Raw genomic sequence first — 8,513 nt, 5'->3', positions numbered from 1 at the left:
ATTCTTTTTTACATTTGAAATTGTATTAAAATTTAATAACGTAAAAGATATAATTTTCGTTTAATATATTTTGGATATTATTTTAAAAATACTTATAAAGTAATTCGCGTGGGGGAAAATGCCATGTCAGATAAGATACCACTTTTCCGTACTTTTTATTTTTCGAGATAAAGGATACCATTAATGTACAGCTGATCGTGTTTAATAATTTTTGGCGAATTTTTTTAAAGAAAAGTATAAAACATATTAATTCTAAACTTTGCACGTTTATTAAATAACATTTCGAGTACATCCTGAATTATTTTCAAACAAAAATATTTGTTTATTTTGGAGTTATAATAGTCCAACCAAAGTGTTTCAAAAAAATTGTTGTTCGTGGCAAACATGATTCCAACCGTTATAGTCATCTGAAATAAAAAAATCAAAAAAAATTTTAATTTGTATGAGTGTGGCTATAGCGTGAAATAGAAAAAAAAATATTAAAAAATTAAAAAATGGCAGCGTCTCAAAAAAGAATTTTATTTTTCACCAAAAAATTGATTTGTTTTGTAAGTCACAAAATTCGAATTTTGCAAATATTGATTTAATTCTGTGGTTCATACAATAGCCACACTCATACAAATTCACTCATATAGAAGAATCTTTTTGGTTTTTTTATTTCAGATGAATATAACAGTTGGAATCATGTTTGCCACGAACAACAATTTTTTTTTAAGACACCCTGGATGGACTACTATAACTTCGAAACAAACAAATATTTTTGTTTAAAAAAAATTCAGGATATACTTGAAATGTTATTTACTAAACATGCAAAGATTAAAATTAATATGTTTTATACTTTTCTTTAAAAAAAATTCCCCAAAATCGCCTTATTTTCAAGTGTATCAAACTAGAAAGACCCCTTAATACGATTACGTTATACATGATACAAATCACATTTATTTAATCCTATTTTGCAAAATAGTCAGCGAAATGTCAGATTTGTGAAACGAAGTCTCTACTTTGGAGAATTTCCCTGCGCTTTATGCACAGCCCTAGAGGGCTCGAAGAATATTTACAGCACGAAGTGCGGCAAAAACAAGAGTACTTTATGAAGCTTTCGCAATTACGCGAATAGACTGATGTGGCGCCAGTCCAGGAGGTCGACTTGAACTCTCCACCAGCGCGGTAGCAACGTTTCTCGCGTAAATCCGTAATACGCAATGGGCATTCGGTCTCGCGCATAACTTACGCACGGTAAAATACGCGACGACCCTTGACATCCTGCATATTTTGTGATTGCGAAGGAACGATCTCCCCATCTTATTCCGCAAACCGCCCATGTGCTTGGCATCTCCATAACGTTTATTATCGTAAAGGTAATCTCATCTCGCATCTGATGCGTTGATTATTTCCAAACATGTAACACTCGCAAAAAGCATTCTTTTTTACATTTGAAATTGTATTAAAATTTAATAACGTAAAAGATATAATTTTCGTTTAATATATTTTGGATATTATTTTAAAAATACTTATAAAGTAATTCGCGTGGGGGAAAATGCCATGTCAGATAAGATACCACTTTTCCGTACTTTTTATTTTTCGAGATAAAGGATACCATTAATGTACAGCTGATCGTGTTTAATATAGGTGACGAAACGACAGTGTCGTTTCTTTATATTTTTAAATTAATCAGAATAAGTTACAAAAATATGGATTAAATCTTATCTATATTACTCTAAAATATAAGATTATTGCTACATAATACTTATGTCCTCAAGTTTGAGTGGATTTATTTTAATTATTATTCTTATTGAGAGAGAATCATGTAAGCTATTCGTTACAAACATATACACGTGTTTTGTATTTTCTTTTTTATGTTTACATTTAATGTTTACATTTAATGTTTACATTTAATGTTTACTATAGGGTAAGATGCCGCATTTTTGTCGGGGAGAGATAACAGTTCTAGCATCTTATCCCGGCATACAGATATCAACATCAAGTTACTTTCTATAAAATCTAATCGCAAAACGTATAAAAAATTAGTGTTATACAACTTAATATGATTATAACTATGTGATAAGGCATGTTTTTTTAACTTATCTTAATTAATTCAAAAATGTAGCATAAAAAGAATACGCATTGTCATTTCGTCACTTGTACTAAACGCGATCAGCTGAGTAGATATAGTGATATTCTTGGATAAAGTTCCGAATAGGTGAACCCTCCGATTTTTTTGAAACTACACTATTTTTTGTATTTTTTAACGCTGATTACAAATGTGATAATGAAAATTTGCGACAAGGTCATTTTCAAGGTCAAAACTCAAAAAAACTGAAAAAATATAACTTTTTAGACATTATTTTAATAAATATTGATGTAACAAAAAAATGTTTCAAATAAAGGTTGCAGTTCTTAAAAAAATACATTATTTATGTTCTATAAATTTTTTGCGTGAAACTGAAAGTTTTCGAGAAAATCGATGTTAAAGACTAAAAACGGCGGGTGAAGTTCCGAAAAACTAGACAAATAGGTTTGCGTGGAACCTCGCTCTACGTGGAAAGTTGTAAACCCATGTGGAATCGTATATGTACTGCAAAGTACATGCTTAGATGGGAGAACAGATATAAGATTTAGATTCCATCGTTTTTGTTGAAAACTATCGTACGGTAAAAATTAATAGGACATAAAATGTTTTTCTCTGTAAGATCTAAAATTGTTATGGGTTTTTCATGATTTTCACTATGAAAATGAGAGATGCACAAATTTTCATTATGATATTCGTAATCAGTGCATCAAAATACGTAAGAATACTGAGTTTCAAAAAAAATCAGAGGTGAGCACTGTTCGGAACTTCACCCGCCGTTTTTAGTCTTTAACATCGATTTTCTCGAAAACTTTCAGTTTCACGCAAAAAATTTATAGAACATAAATAATGTATTTTTTTAAGAACTGCAACCTTTATTTGAAACATTTTTTTGTTACATCAATATTTATTGAAATAATGTCTAAAAAGTTATATTTTTTCAGTTTTTTTGAGTTTTGACCTTGAAAATGACCTTGTCGCAAATTTTCATTATCACATTTGTAATCAGCGTTAAAAAATACAAAAAATAGTGTAGTTTCAAAAAAATCGGAGGGTTCACCTATTCGGAACTCCACCCATATTCTTTATCGAAAAACTTAAAAATTATGAGACGGTGGCATCTTACTCACTTTTATAAAAATTTTTATATTGATTCTATTAAAAGGATAAATTAAATTAACTTTTTTAATTATACCAATAACCAAATACAAATATAATGACTATACTTTCGAGGTGTTTTATTTTCTTTTGCTCATAATAAATAATTACAAAAATATTGCCTTTCAAAGTTAGATATGGCATCTTCCCGCGAGTTACCCTATATAATGTATCTAAAAATTTATATTTTCAAGAGCGTCTCTCTCCGAAATGCAGCCGGTGCTAAGTTTCGCGCGCTCCTGCACGCGTCCACTCGGTCGCCGAGGAAGGGAGGAAAGCCGCAAAAGGAACAAGAAAGGGAAACGGTAATACGGCATATCGGCATACACGCGTGGCTATAAAGGTACTTCGGTAATGGGCTCGGCCCGGCCCGACAAAGGGCTTTATTTAAATAACTCGCGGCAAGCGCGACGGACCATTCTCAAATCCGGAGACGTGCGAGCGATATTGCCGCGCGTCGCGTCTCGCTGTTACTTGAGAGCGCGCGTTCATTCCCCCCGGGTACCCCTCCTGACGTGCGATAATAAAGCGGCCCCCCGGCGGTCGCCCGCGCTTTCGCGGGGGCCATCAGTCTCGTGTTCCGCGTCCGTAAAACGTCGATAAGGAGTTAATTGACGGATTTCAATCTTCCGGCAGCGACAAGGGTACGAGATAAGCCGAGGTAAATTGACTTCGAGAATGGCGGTGGCGTAAAATGGAAGACAATATTTTGTAATATCGCAATAAGTGACAATACTATAATTTTTCATATATCTCTGATATGCTTTTTTAGTTCTCGTCTTGATTAGAAAACGGGGTTCAAGCGAGTAGTAGAAAAATATTACTATATATATTTATTGTTATATAAATCAATAAGAGATATATTCATGTGTTATATAATTACATGTATTTTATATATCATAAATTTCTGCATATGTGAATAAATATTTTTTTTATTCTTACAAACATTTATTATCGTTTGTTGCATACACACCTCATTACAATCATTTGATTCATTGTCAGCTGCAGAGAGACAGCGAGTAACTTTATTTCGAAAAAATACTTTTAAGCTATCTCTTTTTGTGTAGAGATTTTCTTTTAATGAGTATGATTATATTTTATTCAAGAATAACAAATTCCAAATTGCTCCTCCTGATATTTAATATTTTATTCCTATTCCTAATATTTCCTCTATTGTGCGCAGGGCCTTACATTTTATCTAAAATTTTCTGTTTCAGAACGAGATCCAACAGTTAATGTCGCGCGTACCGAAACGAAATAATCCACTAAACGATCGATGCCCCGAGGGTGCGGCAAGGCAGGGATGGAGGAAGTCTAATGAAAGGCACGCGCAGTCTGACGGGCCCGGCGTGAGAATAAAATAATTAGCTGAGCCGCCCTCCCCGCGTCGAGACGGGATGAGACGAGACGAGACGAGACGAGATGAGACGAGCCGAGCGAGTGCTCGTCTCTCCCGCGCAATCCTTTCTCGTCCTCTCTCGCGTTTGTCGGGTTCGAACGAGAGTGTCGAGTGGGACGCGCGGAATGGAACGAGGTGGAAGTGCCAGGGCCAAGGAAGACGGCCAGCTCGACCAGGTGGTCGTAAAGCCTTAGAATGATGCTCTAATAAATCCCACTGAAAAATTGCGAGGCCTCGAGGGCTCGCCGAGAAGTTTCTTCTTCTCTTTCTCGGCCGTCTTCCTCCTGCCACTCCTCCTCCCCCCTTCCTCTCCTCCGTCTTCTTCTGCACCTACGAGATAGCTCGAGATCCGAGAGAAAGTCGAGAGACGACGACACGGTGCAGTCTGCTTAGCCGTTCCCCGCGTCCGTTCGTGACTTTAATGTCTCGGAGAGGAACACGTTAAGGATGAGTTGTGCGAAAGAGGCCGCGATCGAGGATCGCTTTTAGCTGTCGACGGAAACGAGGAGCCGCCTGGGCTGCGTCTGGGTCCTTCGATGGGTCTCGGAAGCGATGAATATGTCGGGGAGTTGGGAGTTGATGAGAGTTGCACCGCAAAGCTGTTGGGCAAACTGGATGGCGATGGAAGAAATAAGCTCCGTCTCTTCGATCGTTGGCGAGGAACACGCCTGTGCATATTTTATTAAAATATGGTTATGGCAATATTTCACAAAACTACACTGTTGGGTTCAAAGATTACGCAACTTTAAAACACCATCGTTTTGTATATAATTAGATATGTATAAGTTGAACTAAAAAAAATCTAATCTTTTCTATTCTTCTATCCAAATCAATGAAACGAACGTTTTCTAAACAAGGATAATGTTTCGCGAAGATATTAATAACATAATATCTAACCGAGGAGGACTGAATGTATTGCATAAATTACATAGAACTATTAAGAGAGGAACAGCTGGAATATTATTTTTATTTTCATGATGAATATCAGCTCGATTGCTACAGCGTAATCACGAAATTCGAATGATAAAATAGAAGAATAGAAAAGCGGCTAACGGCACAGAAGATGCGACGAAGCGCGACCTAAACATTACGGTAAATGTTGCAGGATTAAAATCGTTCAAGCGACCTAACAGAGGATGCGTTTTCTGCGCAATTTACTTCTTCTGTATTTACTTTATACAAAAATAGCGCGGTATCATTATCTATTATACCGTCAATAAAAAAAAGTTGAAGTTTTTTATTTAATAACATTAATACATCCTAAACATAAGCTTAATTTTATGCACACTAAAAATAAATTTCTTTTTAATCAATTATACATATACAGTTTGTTAATTTTAATTATTTTTACTTGAATAAAAATATACTTTGTTTCCAAAAATGTTTGTTATATTAAATAAATTATTATTTGCACGTAATAAAAATTATAATCTTTAAAATAAAGTATTTAAAATTGTTACATTAAAAAGTATTTATATTAGAAGATAAAAAATTATTTATTAAAATAAAGAAAAACCTTGTGTTTTTTTAAGCAAGCAGCCAAAAATTAAAAAATGTTTTTTTAAAGGAAGAAATTTAATATAACAAACATAAAAAAACAAATTCTTCTATTTGCAAATAAAAGCATATTTTGCTTTTACTTTATATTTTACTAATTCAAATATATTTGTTGCTTGATTGAAATAATCAATTCCTCTTTGCAAGTATTTAAATAAATAATTTTTTTAAATCAAAAAAATTTTTTTGGATTTGATACATTTTTTTCAGTGTAGTTTATATAAATTAATGTAACTACGAATTTGGAAAGCAGTAAGCACAGAAGAGAGAAATTGTTTTCAAAGAATTTTTCACAACTCTTTTCATCGCTCTTCAATTTTTCCGCAGTCCTCGAGAACTATGCGAATATTTACGAGCGGAGATATGAATTTGCGACGGAGGTATCGAAGGAGAGTCGCTGCTCCTCGTGCAATACGTCTGCTGGCGGTTTTACGCACTGCCTTTTCCAGCGGCGATGGCGAGCGGCGCCTTTGTACTCGATCGTGCGTTTCGGTCGATATCCGATATTTGCCGCGCAGCAGCGCAGGCCGACGATGTAATCGATCGTTTCTCGCTTTACTCGAATCACGCCGATTAAATCTACCGTTTATACGGCGCTCGGCAGCGTTCGAGGCGTTTCGCAAGGCGGCGATACGAGCGCAATTCTTATTAAAATCGGACGCGAATTATACGTTCGATCGATTAGGCGGGATTCGATCCGATCGCTGTGGCAAGATCCGCGATTTTCTAATTACGCGTTTGATAATGTAATAGTATGTTGGCGAATCTAGACCGGAATTATTAATAGCCAAGTTTTTATTAGAGACAATTCGCACAGAGAAATATACGTATAATTACGTATAATTGTAATTAATTACATCTCGCATATTAATAATATATATTTATTTGAGAGAAATTTTCACGCTTGGAATTTTCTATTGTAATGAAAATTGTCAACACTACAAAGCTTAACTAAAAAAAATTTAAACTGTTTATATTATTAGAAAACATTATAATGTCTTTTCCCCTCTGAAAGAAATATTTCGTTGTTAATTGACAATCATAATATTCTACTAATTAAGGGAGCATACCCGTTTGAAACCTCGAAAAATGAGTACATTTTCTAGATTTTTTTGCAGAGCAACGATTTGCAAAATTTTTAATTTTGAAAACGTTCGTAGATCATATCCGAAATAAAAAATACAAGCTTTTTTTTATTAAACATATTAATAGCTATCTGCTATCCAAGCGTTTTTTCAAAATTTTTAAAAATAAGAAAATGGCGACATATTGAAAAAAGTTTTATCAAATGTTGAAAATATAAATCTGCAAATATCCGCATAAACTAAAAAAAAAATTTTTAGGCTGAAAATTTTTATTTAGGTACTTAATAATATTGTAAAAAAATAAAAAGTTTTTATCAAGTCGTTGCGCTGCAAAAAAATCTAGAAAATGTATTCATTTTTCAAAGGTTCAAACGGGTATGCCCCCTTAAATCAGACATTATAAAATCAGGCCGGAGTGATGCAACGAGACAAGTAAACAATATGCAAAAGCGGTTTCGCTCCTCGAGGCGATTGTTTATGTACCTGCGCACTAACAGACAATTTCCTGTTGTCTTTGCGAATACAGCACGACGCGCTAACAGCGCCGATATGTTAATTAGCCTTTTACTTGCACATATGCATGTATGTATATTCGTACGGGCGGAATTTCACTCGCATGGACATTCGCTCGATACGGCAATGCCTCACGAAGCTCGTTTCGGTGAACCCTTACAGGACAAACGCAAAGGCCAGACAGATTCGCGAATCTATTATGGTTTCTCTCGCTGAAGTTCCCGCGCACCCCAAATCCTAATAAAAGCCCTCTCCGTAAGTTGCGGAGGACGACAACGGGGTCCCATTATACGCCGAAAATCTTTCCCATGGGCGATCGAGAATGCTCGCTCGCAGAATGCATGGAGGAGCGGACGTAGAGAGGAGAAATAACTCATTCGTATTCGTAGTCGTAGCAGTAACGTAGCAATTCCGGCTTGGTCCTTATCGCCCGTCTCATTCTTTTTTCAAGACGAATCACGATATAATCTGAATTAAATCTCTCCAGGATACTAAAGTTTCTTCGCGCGGGATGTTCCACCCTCGAGCCGCGTCAAATTTTAATAGCAAGTGTTTTTTATTATTGCAAATATTCTTTTTTTTTCGTAGAAGATTTATAGGATCTTGTATTTTTTATTTGCACGCAAAAAGATAAGATATTTCATTTTTTATTTTAATCATTTTAATAATGAAGGCTATAAATTACATTTTTATTAACGTTAGTTTAAATATTATTTTATTATTATTATTATTG

This window comes from Formica exsecta, unplaced genomic scaffold (assembly GCF_003651465.1).
Source record: "Formica exsecta isolate Colony F162 unplaced genomic scaffold, ASM365146v1 scaffold8, whole genome shotgun sequence".
Taxonomy (NCBI): domain Eukaryota; kingdom Metazoa; phylum Arthropoda; class Insecta; order Hymenoptera; family Formicidae; genus Formica; species Formica exsecta.
This window is presented reverse-complemented; position numbering follows the sequence as displayed.